At 36.2% G+C, this 16,855-nt stretch overlaps 1 protein-coding gene across 10 annotated transcripts in view; it reads right to left on the reverse strand.

Annotated features, from left to right (window-relative positions):
- Positions 1-16,855, reverse strand: part of FOXP2 (forkhead box P2) — a 408,488-nt gene that overhangs the window by 270,163 nt on the left and 121,470 nt on the right. For all 10 annotated transcript variants that reach the window (XM_048942671.1, XM_048942667.1, XM_048942680.1 and 7 more), the window contains exon 3: positions 14,089-14,171. The gene's annotated coding sequence lies outside the window, so the exon portion shown is untranslated. The remainder of the gene's footprint in view (positions 1-14,088; positions 14,172-16,855) is intronic.

Raw genomic sequence — 16,855 nt, forward strand, 5'->3', positions numbered from 1 at the left:
GAAGCAAATTACAGTGGCATGATGTATTTCAAATGCAGAGATATTCCAAAATTTTAACTGAAACTTTTTCTCAACTGCCTTCCCTTCTGAGAATTTATCTGTGTGTATTGAAACACTCAGAAAATGCTGGATGTTTTACTTAAGCAAAAAGGCCTGCCTGAAATACAACAATTGGTCATTGGGTTTCAGTACCATTGCTCATACCCATTCACTCTTGGTATCAGTACCATGAAAAAGTGTTATTTGTGGTAGCTGTCATTTTTCTCTTGAAGTTTTGCTGTACTTTTCCACTCAACAACCCCTTATCCTAACATCCACAGCGCCTACAGATGCTATCTGTATCAAGGTCACACTGTAGTTAAACAGTTGTATTATTTTTCATTCAAAATTGACTTCACACTCCAAATACATAATATATTAGGCTATTTACTGTTAAGCAATAACTGTAAAGGCAAATAAACACAAATGCCAACAGAATAGAACAGGGCTTTTTGAGAACATCCTCAAATAGATGACTGTTGATATACACAGTCCAAAGAGATGTTAAATGCATACATTTGGTTATTCAGCCAAAGATCTATTAACAGTCTCAAAATTAAATGTACACATTTTGAAATCAAATCCTGGTTCAAACTTTGTCAAGTCAAGCCACAGACTGATGTATCATCAAAACTATTGATGATCATGCAAAACTCAAACACTAATTACTCTAATCATATTTATGTGATACAATTGACAAAAATGTCTACGGATGTTCAACTTCAGCAAGAAAGACTGCAGGTTTCCCACACTTCTTTTAAAATTCTGGCTTATTAATAGGCATAGGAGCTTTTCACTAAGAATAACTAGTATTTACATCATTTAAAAGAGAGAAATCCACTGAATTAGTATTTTTCCTAAAAGAAACTTGAGGAATTGGTAAACAATGAGTGACAGCAGGAGACATTTGCAAAATAGGTAAAAAGAACAACACTGTATATGTCAGCTATCTTAACTATTATGGAAGTTGGTATTATTTGCTTTGCTAATTTGCTTAAAAATGCTGTGAGTACAAATACAGGAACGAAACCTCAGAAACACTGCCTGTGTTCTGTTCTGATACAACCCCACCTCACTTTGTATGAAAGGAGTCCAGACAAATCAGGTTTTACATTCAGAAGAATTAAAGAAAGCAAATATCTCAGACTGTGAAAGCCTCCTGACAATTCTTCCAAGTTGTTCTCAAAAACAGGTAAGAATTTCCTTGCTAAAACATCAAACAGCTCCCGGCAGGAGTTACTTTAGGCAGGCCCAAGGAACAAGACACCACAGAATTATGGCCTCTCCATCACAGAACAGCAGCTCAAGAAAGAGGACAAGAGCAAGGGATTATGGAAGCTTAGATATTGTTCACAATTCAAATTAATCTTTGAGTAGATGATGGGTTGTAAGTGACATGAATAAGGAAGGAGAATTTTCAAGGAAATGTTGCTGGTGTCCCACAGGCAGGAGGATTTGCGTGGCTGAACTGCAGCTTCCTCAGCGCCTGACTGACACAGGCACCAACAAGAAGGCAGAAATTTAGGATAAAAAGCTTATCCTCATTAATATAAGAGTTATCAGAGAAACATGTTTTTATTTTCTTACTTTTTAAGCAGAAAGCTGGTGAGTTGAGATAGCAAATGGAGCAGCTGAAACTTCAGAAGAAAGAAGAGCAACAAACACAATGCCTGACCCTCCCCAGGAGTCTCATTCTGCCCCTTGGAAATCCCTTCCATTAGAAGGAGGGGATCAGACCAGTGCGGCCAAATCCTGGTGTCAGGTGAAAAGCCAAAGTAAACCTGAAGTATCCTATATGTAATTATCCATTCTGAAACTAGCTAAAACAATTCATAAGAAAATTATTCAAAATGTATAGGTAGTAAGTTAGCCAATTAGTGGCTTACCCTTAGTGATAAGGGTAAAGGTTTTTTCCTTCCATATGAGCAAATATATCTTTGAATATCACAATAAGTGGGAAAAAAGGGGGGAAAAAAACAAAGGAAATAACCAGACCTGCTTAGAACTGCAGAAAAATGTGAATAGTTTAAGTAATCATATGTAGTGTATTTAGACAACCTTTTGTCATACCATGTTTGTTGCGTTATGTCAAAGCAAAAAATCAGTTATAATAAGCATAATTATTTTAACAGATTTGAATGAAGCTGTATCTAAAATGCAGTTGTAGATGCAGAAGATGTTCAAGACAGACTTTTAAAGCTACTATATTGTATAAAGTAGTACAGAAACAGTATTTTTAATTTTCAATAAAGCATTCTACAATACTTTAATAAACGTCTTTGTGATACAGGATTCTATGTTCCTCAGAAGTAAATAAAATAGTAACTCCGTCAAGCTCACAGAATATCTACATAAGCCATTTTACAAGGCAGATATACTTTTCCTTCTTTTCCACGAATGCATAAAGCTCTCCTTCAAGCTCTTACTAAATCTATTGATCTGTGAAACACAGTGCACTCCAGGGAGGCAATTCACTTGACGTTATATATCAAATGATGAGATGAATAATGATCGTACCATTTGGTAATTAAACGTCTTACAAACCTTTCAACTGACTGAACGTCAGAAAGGTCAAATGAGGTTAAACCTATTTTTCTGTTGCTTTTAATTATTTTCTTAAATTTAGAAATACAAAAGCCATATTTAACAGTAACTATAATACTACATAGCAAAGTCAAATAATTCAATAACATACTTTTTATTCCACTATTCTTATATGGTTTGAATACATAGAAAAAGTGTTTTTTATCCTTCAGACCTACTAAAATTGTTATGCTTTCAGGGAAGCAGCCATGCATCAGCATAGTGCAAACAACTAACAGTACTGCTGGGTTAAGGGAAATGAACAGCACATAAATCATATCTAAAATGTATCAAAGCATCTAGCAATTAAATTAAAGCTCCCTGATAACTTCCTATGTAGTTGCAGGAGTCTGAATTTTTGCTAGAGGATGACTATATCCTTTTTTGGTTGTTTGAAGTAACTCGGTGTTTGTCAGCTTACACTTCAATTTGAACTTTTTGTCTACTAACACATAATAATACATTTGATACTAGAAACAAATCCAAAATATTTAACCAAGTAGTCTTCTACAACTGTAATTTCATGAAAAGCTTTGCAATTTGCCTCTAAAATTGGCAGCAGAAAGAACTGCAGAGAAAAAGATGCCACAAATATGTTTCTTACTACAGACTGCCAATACTGTACAAGTCACCAGCCCAGAGAGCTGAGGATTTCTCTCCAACACCTCTCTCAAACATGGGCTTCCTTATAAAAGACAAATTTACTCCAATGTGGTCAGCCTAACCTTATGTGCTGTCATGATCCAGGATCTTGACTGTTCTTGAAGGAATACAGTCCTCGCACTGTCATTCAAATTATCATCAGCCTTTGCTACCATTAATAGACTCAGATCCCAAATATTAGAACACAGGATTTTGATCTACGGGCTTTCCTTAGAAAATGGAAACATCTTGAATAGATTATTAAAAAAGTATCCAGCATCTTTCTCAAAAAACCAACTGGGTCAGATACAGTAAACTTCCACAAATGTACAATCACACCACAATCTTTGAAAGGACAAAACACAACCCTACAGCCTATATATCACAGTTATCTCTTGGAGCAGAGCAAATTGGCCACTCTCAGAAACCTACTGAGGCTGGTAGGCTACGCTGCCCTAGATGCCTCTTCACAGCCAGACCTAACACAGAAAAGAGATTTCTGGGGTAGAAGCTGAAAGACAAAGAGAGGATTTTTCAGAGCATCTAAGGAAGTAAAGCAGCAGATGAATTCGCCAGCTGGGGGGCAGAATTTTTCTGGGGAAATCTCGCATCCGTGCTAAGGACTGGCTGTTGCTATGGAATGTGACAGAGATGTGGGAGATACTTTCTTGATATCAACTGCCAGTTGCTCAAAGTACTTTGTCTTTCTTTGTCTCGAGGCTGGAAACAGAGGTCAAGTTCATAAAATGAAAAAGAGGTAATTAAATCACATGCTCTATCTTCCAGGATCTTTAAAGTCTTGGACAGGGTACTCAAATTCATAATGTAATAACTTCAAAATACTTTCCTATCAAATACATTTGATCAATCCAATATACATTTTTTTTCAAGCCTAATAAATCAAATAAATTTAAAATACCTTGAACTAAAAATATTTCTGAATTGCAAAATTAAAAGAATGTAAATGATAAGACTGTTGTAATATTAATACTTTGTCAGACCTCTCACTCTCCAAAAGGATAGCATTTGGCAAATCTTCTATTTTTACTGTAGAAAATGAAAGACAAAGAACAAATATTCATTCTTCTAAAAGTCCAACGTGAAAAATTTGAGATAAAAAACTTCTTTTTTTTTTTTTCTTCATATAAGGAAGGGCATTACTTCACTCTCTTTTATAATGCAAAGTAAAGAACTGCTGGACTCCACAAGGTTGGAAGCCCAACCTTAAATAAGCAAATTAACAGCTGCTCAGATCAAACTTATTTCAGGACAATCTTCAGACAGAAAACACCCGAAGCCTGTATTTCTTCAATATAAGCATGTGATTTAACCACTGACCTGTACAAAGATATTCTGTGGAGGCTCAAGGGTGTCTGCATACCTACGCTTGGCAAACAGCTGCAGCAGCTAAAGGTGCTCCCATCCTCCCTCTCCTTACCTGCTGTTTCCTTCCCAGTGCTGGGGCTGCCTGCTGCCACTCAGGGCCTCAGGACAAAAGTGACCAACGGCGCTCCAAAGTGACTTCTCTGCAAAGCCAAGCAGCACAGTACAGACTGCTAAGACAAGTGCCTTGGTCTGAGGTGATGGATTTCCCACCGCACCTGGGGAGACTTTCCACACTCATTACCATTTTTTCTTTTTGCAGGTATTACGTTGAAGGAGTTAAAAGAGACTACTAGTTCTGGTGTAGTGCTAATAATGAACTGTTGGAAGAGGGCAGAGGTATCTATAACCTCAGCACCTTTTTATTAATTGCATTCTTTAGCTATTAGAAGGATTTTTGAGAAAGAGAAGTCTAATACTTCTGTAGTAAAGAAAGATTTTACAAATGGGTGTGCTTACCTTCCACATTTCTTACAATATGGGCTCAAGAAAGCCATCACAGAATAATATAGTCAGAGAAAACTCGAAATATTTTCCCAATCATTTTGTTAATTCAGTTCAGCCTATTATTGTGGCAAATATTCACCAACTTTACTGTAGCACATTGTCCTCAGATAATAAACAGTAGTTTCAAAGTTAGTTGCAAAACATTAACAACATGTGTTTGTCACACCACGCTATATTCCATCTGCTCTAATTTGAAATGTACAGATAACTTGGCCAGAATAACACAAAATCTTATTAGGCTGGAAATTCAATTACAGAAGTATGGGAGCACCTATGTGTATTTCAAGAGACATAAAACAAAATGTAACTGAGTTTGTCCTTCAAGTATACAACAGTGAACTGAAATTTTTGTCTGTTTCCCATTAGTGTAAGTACTTCCAAAAATATGTGTAACAAGTATGTAGATTCTGCAACTAAATTTCTGTTTTGTACATGCCAATGCAGCAAGCCTGATAGCTTACCCTTAAGATGTCAGTATATATTGTTTAAAATTATAAGCAGGCAGCTATAAATTTGCAGTCTATGAATATATACCTGGTATTTTCTTCTACAGAACCATCACTAATTCTGAATAACACACTGAATTTTCACGTACTAAAATCTACACATGCATGCTTGGTGGGACTGGAGCCATCACATGAACCCAAATACCACCTATTTTGTTTCTACAGATGACTCGTGCTCAGAAAAATGAAGTAGAAGTTCCTCCAAAAATTAAACTGAACATTTGGGTTGTGTAAAAAATCTAATGCAGTTAGGCATGGGTATCCCCTTCAAATCACCACTAAAAATGTACCTCTGGTAAACCATGACTGACAGCTATTACCACTAAATAGCTGTTATACAGACTGCATTAAAATGTCGAGGGCTGGTTCCTGAGGGACAGAGATCTTTGTCCAGTTCCTAGATGACAGTGCCCACATCAAAAAATCATTACCTCTTCCTTTGCCAGATCCTATAATGCATTTTCCAGAGAACACAAGAAATCACTCTCCAAGACAGTTAACAAGCATCCCTTACAAATACAAAGCTAATATAAAATCAGCTTTTTAGGGAGGTTAACTCTCAAAGCAATCACATAAACATCTATTCCATTTCCAAGATCCCATTTATTTGCAGGAATTAGATCTGCTGCTATTTCTTCCATATGTGGTCAGACGTATGGAACGGCTTTCTATATCGCTTGCAATTTTTTTTTTCTATTTAAAATGAAGATTTTAAATAGCTGATTTATCACATGTGTCACAGGCATGTTTCTGGATTTGGTAACTTCAAGAGCATCCTGAAAACATAAATAGTTTATTGTGTTTCTGGAAAACGGGGGCAACAATAACGTGAAAATCAGCCTTTCACAATCAATTCATACATGTTTAAATAAGAAACCATGCTGAAAAGCAGCACAAATGAGTTGCTCTGAGAAATAATGGAAACCACATTTGGTTTCCTTAAGTTTTACAGAAATCCAATGTAAACTACTGTTGAGGTTTCTATTTCTCTTGATATAATTTGCTTTTTTTTTTTTTCCCCTCTCTAAATCAATGTGTTGGAGAGCATACAGGCCTATGCATTTGCTTCCCAATGGTAATGTCCAATGGCTTTCCAATTTAACTAGAAAAACCTGTGATACATAGGAAAGACATCCCAACACAGAAATGAATAGTGAATCTTCATCTTGGATCACTTACAAGGGAAGAGGAGAAAAAAGAAGAAAAAAGGAAACACTACATATGTAATTAAAATCTAATTATACTACTTATGCTCTCTGTTGCCTCCTCAGAAATACAACACCTCCTGAAAACTTTAATTCATAGAATGTAAAAGAGGAAAACGAAAAAACTAACACAAAGATCTGAAGCAGAGCTATTGATTCTTTGTCTTGTCCCTTCCACAGAAAAACAAAGCTAGAACTCTTTTATCCTGCTTCATGAACAGAAAGTGTGCAATAGGATGAACAAGAAGAGACATCCTCCAGGAGGCTGGGAAGCCCTATCTTGCTGGTGACAGACGTTACATTTTATTTTTTAAGCACTGAAATTTGAAGTCTGGGATGCGAGAGCATGAAGAGCTTGGCCAGACACACACAATCATCAGCATGGCAACAACAACAAAGAGAAAAGATCTCTCCAGAGCTCAGTTGGTGCCAGTCCTCTGGATTATAAACACAGCATACTATTTTTTCCTTTTAAAAATATGACCAATATGGGAAAAAATGAGAATATCATTCACATTTTCTTAGATTTCTTCACAATCATATTTACAGTATGATTTTGACTAGCACCATCCCTTTCGCTGATCACATCAACACAAGTAACTATTCTAGCCAGTTAATCTGGAAATCCATCCTTACTATGTTTCTCCAGTCTTTCAATTCACTCCTGCAAGTCATTTTCAAATAGCTCATTCATAATTTATTTCAAAACCAATATTCGTGGAACCTTACAAGCTTCCCATCCTTAAGTATCAGCAGTCTTTTTATAATCTTATCAATGCTTATAAATATCTAAAGGGAAGTATGAAGAGCATGGGGCTTGGCTCTTTTCAGTGGTGCCCAGTGACAGGACAAGGGGCAATGGGCACAAACTGGAACACAGAAGATTCATCTGAACATGAGAAAGAACTTGACTGTGATAGGGACAGAGCACTGGAACAGGCTGCCCAGAGAGTTTTGGAGTCTCCTCTGGAGACATTCAAAACCCTCCTGGACACTGTCCTGTGCAACCTAATGTAGGTAACGTGCTTTAGCAAGGGGTTGGACTGGATGATTTCCTTCCAACCTCTATGATTCTGTGAGTCTGTGTGATTCTGTAAAGCTGCAGTAAGGAATATATACGTATCATTTTACAACATCATTTTATTCTTGTTCACTTTATATTCTATACACTTAAGAAACTCACTCTTTATCAGTTTCTCAGTATGTAACTGATGCAAGCAGTAAACTAGACTACCGTTCAAGTACTTCACAGATAATCTACTCTCTATAGTACAGTTGCAAGTGACTGCTGCCCTGCGCAGAATAGTACAAAATAGTACAAAAAGATCCCACTGAAAGCATTTTCCTTCATTTCTCTAGGAACATAATTCAGTATCCCATTGTATCTTACCAACTTACAAACAGAAGTTTTCTCATGACAATCTACCTACATTTCACCTCTTTTCTTAATTTCGTTCTGTTAACTCCAGATGCACCCCTGTGTTTATTCTAAGAGATCCTTCTTCCTTCTTGTCACTACCCTTCAAATACTTAGTGGTTATTCTCTTTCTTCTCAGAAATACTGTGTGAAATCCATTGTCTTCAAAGTGTGTGAGGTCAGGAAGAGACACAACATCAAGTACATGGCTTAGTGGACAATATTGGTGATAGGAGGATGGTTGGCCTAGATAATCCTAGATGTCTTTTCCAACTTTGATGACTCTATGATAACAAATGGTTGAACTTCAAAAAAATAAAATATACTTTAAGTATTTTAGTGCATTAAACTGAAGTTCAAGTGCCTTGTTTTCTTGAACCAGTGGTTCAAGTAACAACTTCTATGATACTACTTCTAGTCATACATCTGTTGGTGCAACTAAAAAAAAAAAAAACAATACCTATTTTCAAGCAGATATAAGAGTAAGAGGTAAATATTACCTTTTTCATCTTACCTTGTTTATTATGTATCATCTTTTTTCTAAAAATAACATGGACACACTACACTACTCATCTACAGCAACTCTTTATAAAATAAAAAAATAGAATATTTGGGTTTTGTTGAACATCATTCTAAATAGTTAGGCACAACAGCTGTAGCAGTTCTTATCTTTAATGTACAATTCTATTTCATACTTATTTTTAAAATTGTCAGAGTCTATTTTAGCAGCTTTAAATGTAATATTCTAAATTAGTTACTTAATTATTAAAATCTATAAAATGAATAATGTACTTTGCATTATTTCACAAAAACATTTTTATCAACTAATATACTCAACTGTAGTTAATCTTGAGGATCTTGCAATGCACTCTAGAAGTAGTACCACACCATACGGCTTTAAAATTAACTTTTAAGAGACTGGTGATCCACCTCTGGTTTGCTTTCTGACCAAACGTGCACAAGGCTTATCCTTCTTTGTGGGCAGTTAATGCCAAGCCATTATCTAGCTGATGACTTGGATGATTCACTGGCATCAAACGTTTCACACCTCAGTCATCAACATGATCATCACCAGTCTCTTAAAGACGCAATAAGAAAATCTGTATAGCCATTACTCTAGATATTTTTTTTTAAAAAAGTCAAAATCTGTCTATTTGAAATAAGTAACAATTTAAAGAACAATGGAAATTTCACTGGAAATGATTATGCTATTTCCAGCAATTAGACTTTTGGTAAAAGAAAAAAAAAAAAAACATTAACAGTTTAACATCAAGCCAGCAGGCACCTTATCCTGGTATATTGTGCATAAAAAAGCATTCCCATCTGCTTCAATGCTTAGGCTTTTTCATGGGCTTAAACCTGTCAAATTATTCCATTTGATTTCAAGAGAATTCTCATATGGCAATCTATTTTATTTACTTTATCTTCAATAAAATGGTTGAGTGAGCATTAGCAACTATGAGACACAAGTTTCAATCAGTCCTCTAGCAAAGGCGTCAATCTACATTAGACCTACTGTGCTGTGAGTTGCAGCCAGAAAGCTGGAGTAAGACAGGGCAACAGCGAATGAGTGAGAGAGACCTAATAAAGCAGCAGAGAGGAGAGAGAAAATTCTCCCTAGACACTACCACACACTGCTTATATAATGTGTGTGCCTAGCTCAACACACCAGTAGCTCCTTAATAAAGCTGACAGCTAAAAAGGAGATTCAGACTCCAACTTTATTTTACATGACAACTACAGTAATGGTCCTCTGTTCTCAAGCAGGCCACATTTAGAAACCTGCATTCAGTTCACTTAGAAATTAAGAGTTCTCACCTCTCTTATTCACATCGCAGAAAAAAAGAGGCATAAAATTATTAAAATGCACACCATCTCTCTCTATGTCATAAAATTACTAGAAAAAAACGTAAGATTTCAGCTAGCTTTTTCCCTAAAATTTTCTATGATAGAAACCACAAAATAATCAGTGTATTTGAGCAACAGCTCATTTTCTAAAGATGGTATCATTAAGGACTAATTCCAAGAAATGTGGGGTATCACTCCTAGATGCTGTGAAAATATCTCCCAAAGCACAAACTTTGTAATAAGTGATGCAAGTTCATATTTGATATGGGCTGTAAAAGCAGATTATTATAATAGTGCTCTTCCCAGCAAACCAGACCATTTAGACTGTACTTAATGTTCAGCTGAACTGAAAAACCGGCCAGCTTAAATCCATGGTTTGATACTTTGTATAATCATAGCAAAAATCTAACACCTCCTAGTCTGAGACCATGAATTCAATTCTATCAACTACATTTTGGCAGAAGTTGACTTCATTTACATTGCATTCAGGCTCTCCCAAATAAGTAATTTACAGCTATTAATAATACTGGATAGGTGATTCAAAATTCCCCAGTACTCGGTATCTACTCCTTTAGAAAGTAAAGTACTGATTGTTTCAGACTTCCTGGTGGAAACCAGACTGAAAACCCACCAGCCTACATCCAGTTACTTTTTGGAAAGCAGATACTGTATTTTCCTTCCAGTATTATGCTGTATTTCTTTCTCTCCTTCACTTCTGCCTTCTGACCAGACATGCGGAAGGCTTTAGCCTTTGCCATGGACATAGGCAATGCCAACCCACCACCAGGCTGATGGAATGACTTGGATGATTCACTGGCATCAAATGTTTCACATCTCAGGCATTGTGACATGATCACCAGCAGCAGTATGTCTTCCCATACCTCTTGAGAGAATTCAAGTTCAGCTGCAAGACAACTGTCTGTGAGAAGCATCTTCATACTAATCTGACAATACTGTAATACAAAATTGTATTTTTGTCCTACGTAAAATAAATATCTAGAGAAAGACTGAATATGTAGTAGGTAAACAAAATGCGTCCATACACAATAAGCATACACAAGTTCACAAGTGTAATGTCCTATAGCATGAGAAAAAGCCAAGAATCAGCACCGTGTCTCTTTCTACAAATTGCCAATACAGCACAGAGAGCTAGATCAATTCAATAATAATTAATTCTATATCTGCAATTCAGTTCACTAACACAAAAAAAATATAGAAAATATTTAGAAGATTACCCCAGCTTCTTCATCAAAGCCTAAATAACTCCAAAAGTCCAGAAACAACTGGTTAACTAATAATCTCTAACAGTGTCAATTTAAGTCATCACTTGAAAATCAGATCATTTTTTCCCAGTATGGACTTCTATCTTTGTTTCAGCTTCTCCTACTCTAATTCAGTTTTCTAGATGTTCCTCCTGAAGTCTCAAGTGGTTTAAAGACAGAGTAGAAAAAACACATGTCTCTGTGCTAATAAAAAGTTACTCGTGAACTCAATTTTCTTTTTTTGTATTTGTATCACTACTCTCATGACTGAATCGTAGCTTTCAGTCAGTGCAGAGACACCATATCCTGCCATAAAAATGCATCCACTCTGTATGACATACTGAAGAATCAGTAGTCAGAATTTACTACTATTTCCTCGTGGACTACAAAAACATTCCCTTCCCGCTTTCACGTACTGCAAAAAATAGAGACCACTGCTGAAGAAGCCAAAAAAGACGTTGGCTTTCTTTACAGAAAGCACTTTTATAGATCGGACTTAACTTCAAGTTATGGAAGAAAATAATGGAGGAAACAGAGTAACAGTTATTTTCCTCCATATGCCTTAAGTTCCAGACATATTGGAATTCAATAAAATGATACTGCCAAGCTATTATAGATGCACAAGTCAGTACTACTGCATTTCTGACATTATTTGGTACCAAAAACAGTCAATTTCCAGAAAAACGTTCTCAAAAAAAATCTGTTTGACTCATCAGGTTTCAGATACAACACACTTCATTAAAATAAGCATGTTTCTATCAAAACAAACAGTTCTCCAAAATACCACTTCTTCATAGACACTGCCTGTGTTACACCTTTCAGACAAACGTGTATAAATACGTAATAGGAATACAGTCATGTTTGCACCGCTAGTTAGAAAGCAAAGAATCTGAACCTTTTTCACTGGTTTCTCCTCTGGGTAATACAAGAAAAAACACTCTTTTGTAAATACACTGCTACATAATTAACACGTAACCATACACAAATTTCGACATGATCAAAGCCTACAGTTTTCAGTGCTCTACACCCTCTGATTTACAATACACTAAGCTCAAACTGTATCTTTCCCTTTTTTTCTTGGTTCCACCATAGTCATGCTGTACCCTTCAGGCCTGTACTTAAGCTCATTGAAAAAAGGTGAAATTAATTCACAAGAAAGGAATTTTCTTTCTTATTAGCCAGTGGGTAAAGACAGCCACAGAGGACCACATACCAGAATCGTCTTGTTTGGTAGTGCTTCAAATGAGGTTAAAAAGGCCCACGCTTCTTCCCAGAGGGTGGAACTTCAGAAAACTCCTTATAAGCAGTTTCAACGCTAATTACTCTCACCATCAACTTCTATTGGAACTATCTCTTTTCTTCCAAGCCATCAGTCCATGGAGATGGCTCTATTAAGGAGAATATAGTTGTATTTAAATAGTTTGTAATACCTTAGAAATTGCTGCAAATGCAGAGAAATAGTATGTCTTTACTCTGGAAATAGCAGTGTATAGGTAAGCAGTTGGACCTGTGTGTTGTTGTTGCAAATGTTGAGCACATTTTGAAACTTGTATGTGACAATATTGCCTAAACAAGTATGAAAAATCTGAAATTGATGCTAGAGGCTTCCTAAGCTCTTATCTTACATAAATACTTTCAGAATATCCCTTTCTAGATCTCCCTAAGGTAAAAGAACTCGTATCTTATCTGACTCACTCAATATATATGTGAAGGTCTGGAGCAAAGCAAGGTATTAGGTGCAGGAATGCCAATCCCAGAGTGGTACTATGTACACCAATTCTGAACAGGCAGGTTCAGACTGTTAACACACACTGCAGTTCAAACAAGATTTGAACTCATGGTATTTGACATCATGGAATATTCCTAATTCCCAATGGAACAGAGGTCATTCCCATTTTAACGGACTACGAAACACAGGAATTCATTAGTAGTTTTATCTTTTCTTTTGCTGAAAAATGCTCAATTATTGCAGAAAATTATATAAATATAATCCAAAAGAATTTTCTAAACAAATATGATGCATCAAAACTATTCAGTGAACCTTCATTCTAACCACTCATCAATAAACAAAATTATGGAACAAAAATTTACCCTCAGTGATCGCTGTATTAATTTCTTTCTACCAACTGTACTAAAATCCTTTTATAGCAAAAGTCAACCATGAGATTCCAACAGTGTTACCACAGTAAGCCTGAGAGCAAATGCAAAAGACACTATATTAAATAAAAAGATCTTTTATACTGTATCTTTGTTCACGATTCTTAAGGAATAATCTTGTTATTTTCTAGATAACAAGATCAGGTTATAGATAAAACATCAAGTATGGCTTTTTTCAGCTCGTGGGCAGAACGTGACAATACCCCTACAGGGTGAAGCTAAAATCTGACTTGTTACAGTGGAGTTTTCTTCTATCCCTATAAACTCCAATGCTGCAGAGACCTTGCAGAAACAACCATGTTCCCTTTTTTTTGCTAGGTTTTGTGTTGTTGTTTTTTCTGTTTTGTTTTTTTGTTTTTCTCTCTGGTTGGCACTTAAAAGCCAGGGAAAGCCTAAAAGATGTCATCACAGTAGAAGTAGCCATACATCTCAGTAAATGAGAGGAAGGAGAGTGCAACTATTTGAATAAGGTCTGGTGAGCAAAAAAAGCAATTCCACAAAAGCTGCAGAATATAATTCTCAAAAGATTAGTAACTTACCTGCTTCTTCTGAGCCTCAAAAAGATCTTTAAATTCAACCTTGAACTGGAGCGATGTCCAAAATCAATTCCAGTATCACCATCCTGGTAAGAGAGAGAGAAATATTTACAGCTATGTAGACATCACTTAATCAAAGCAAAACAGAAAAGGCTTTATCACATCCCCCAATTACTTTCACCACGCTTAAGCTGGTTCATAAGTAATCTGAAAGAAAAAAAGAATTATAATTTTCAATATCGACTGAAATGTTTTGGGTAAAATCTTGAGCAAGTTTAAAGAGAAAGATTCCCTTAGCATACAGTCAGCTTAAAGAACAAATTTACTGTAGTTCACAGGAAATATAATCATTCATCAAGTCTCTGACGTGCAGTAGAGGGGAGATGAGGCATCGCTCAAAGTCTAGTCTTATTCTTTTTATTTCTATTTTTTTATTATTTATGTACCTGAAGACAAACAAGAGAGAGCCCCCCTCTACCCCCCCGAGTAGTTTGTTACAGACAAAGAATTGCATTCAATATCACTCACAGAAAGTTCAGTCCACACTGAAGGAAGGTGAAAAAGTGGGGGAGACAACACAATAATAAATTTAGATGTATATGTATTTTAGATAGGATGGAAAGACAGGAACACTTTGGACACTTGAGATTACAAAACTGCATTCAAGGGAGAGAGATGGGCAAGGCAGAAGAAATAAAGACCTTACAGGTCTGTAGAAACTTTCCTGACATTGCATCTATGCTACCCAATTAAGCAATGCTTGAGCACATTTCTATTTGCTGAAATTAGCTGGCACAGATCAGCCTAGATCTATGCCATTATACTCACATACCATTCGAAATACAGGGCTAGCATGCAAACTGTCTAACGGAAACAGTCAAATGTCTGGAAAATTTCTGGAATAAAGTCACTTTGCAAAGACCAAAAATGTGGCAGGGGCCTGGAAATATTTCCAATCACTGTTTAATTTACTAATATGAATGTAGCCTTAATGCTTGAAACTCTGCTACTTCTAAAGTAGCCTCTCATTGGTGCCTCTTGGCAATTTTCCCTTACTGACAAGGTCAGACAGAAGCAGACTGAAAAGCAAAATGAATGCAGAATTTTATAAAGAGAAGACTGCTTTCCCAAAGTTTAAAAAAAAAAATAAAAAATCTGTGTTCCAACTGGCATTATTAATACACACTTTGTTACCAAATGTTTGGACATTTAAAAGAGTTCCAGTTCTAACTTCTTCCTTTGTTTGTAGAGTATAGCAAAACCTGCTGGGAAGGTCGAAGTTCCTAGGAAACTGAAAGCTACCTGGCAGCCTCTGTAGAGCAAGTGAAGAAGGAAGAGCAGAAAATGACAGGCTGAAGGAATAAACACTACGTGAAACCCCTGCACAGTAGGACAGCACTGGGAAATGAGGACAAAATCATACGCTCCCTTAATGCAAAGAAAGAAAAGAAGAAAATGTGAAAAACAGATAGAGATTCTAAGGCAAACATGAGGAGGTGAAGATGGGCAGCATTCCTGAAAAACTGCTGGAACATAAAATATGTGTCAATGAAACTTTGTTTGATTGACACACGGTTATCCCAGATCCAAAATGGCAATGTCCAGACAACCGAGAGCAGCATCCATCTTGCTCTCCTGTTTCCCATTAAACCACTGCACAGGCAGCTATGGATCCAAACCTCTGAATTTTCTTCTGCACTTGAAGTCTAGACAGAAATACCGTCTGCAGTCATTTCTTCAATAATATCTGTTGTCTCTTGACGGATATTACTACGTGGGCCTTGAGTGTCTGCATCTTTGTTTTTCTCCTGTATTCCTTTACTTCAAATACTCAGTTTTCTTAGTTTGGATCATATTAATAATCACATTTTGCTTTGGCCCGCAAAAAAAGACAATACGTTTCAGACACATGAAAATACACATCAAAACATTACCTATTTTGGTGAGATACAGCCTTCTTATAAGAAGTTATTGAAGACAACATTTTATTCTGATTAATCTCTTACAAATAGGCTCAACATGAAAACAACCGCACCTGCAAGTCTCAATTATTGGTATTTTATCTTTGCTCTTTTTGAATGTGCTTTCTAGAACTTTTCAAATGCCAATAACAAACATTCACAGTAGGAAGGCATATCCACAGTACACGCAATAGATGTGTGCGTTAGACACACGGCAGGCCTCACCTAGTAATTTCCTTTTTACCAATACAGATATTCATCTTCAGAAATGCATCACTCAACCTCCATCTCATGTACACTACATTCGCATGTGGTCTACCCTGATGAAGGCAGCTGACTCTTAAAACATTTATTTTTCCTGTTACAAACACTGATTTGTTTTCATTTCTGTCTGCATCCTAAAACATGGATCCAGATCCTTTCAGTTATTTCAGTTTAACAACAAAGTTTCTCTACCCTCCCTTCAACAATGAAGCACATTCCATTCTGCTGCCCATCACAGGTAGATCTGAACATTACTGTTTGCCTATCCAATATTGACAATATTGACAGAGACATTTTTCTACTTTTCAGGATCTAAGAATTCCATCAGAATTCTCCTTAAAGGATTACAATTAAATTCACAAAACTTCCCAAGATCTTAAAAGTATCCTAACAATTTATCTTCTAGATAAAGTTGACTGGGCATAGTCAAGAACTTCCCAGCAGCTTGATGGAGTTCTTCCTATTCACACAAGGACACTTACATCAAGTAAACAGCAGAATGCAGTTGAATGAAAATAATCTATATGTCACCCATCTTCAGCTTC

The sequence above is a fragment of the Lagopus muta genome, chromosome 1, assembly GCF_023343835.1.
Source record: "Lagopus muta isolate bLagMut1 chromosome 1, bLagMut1 primary, whole genome shotgun sequence".
NCBI lineage: Eukaryota > Metazoa > Chordata > Aves > Galliformes > Phasianidae > Lagopus > Lagopus muta.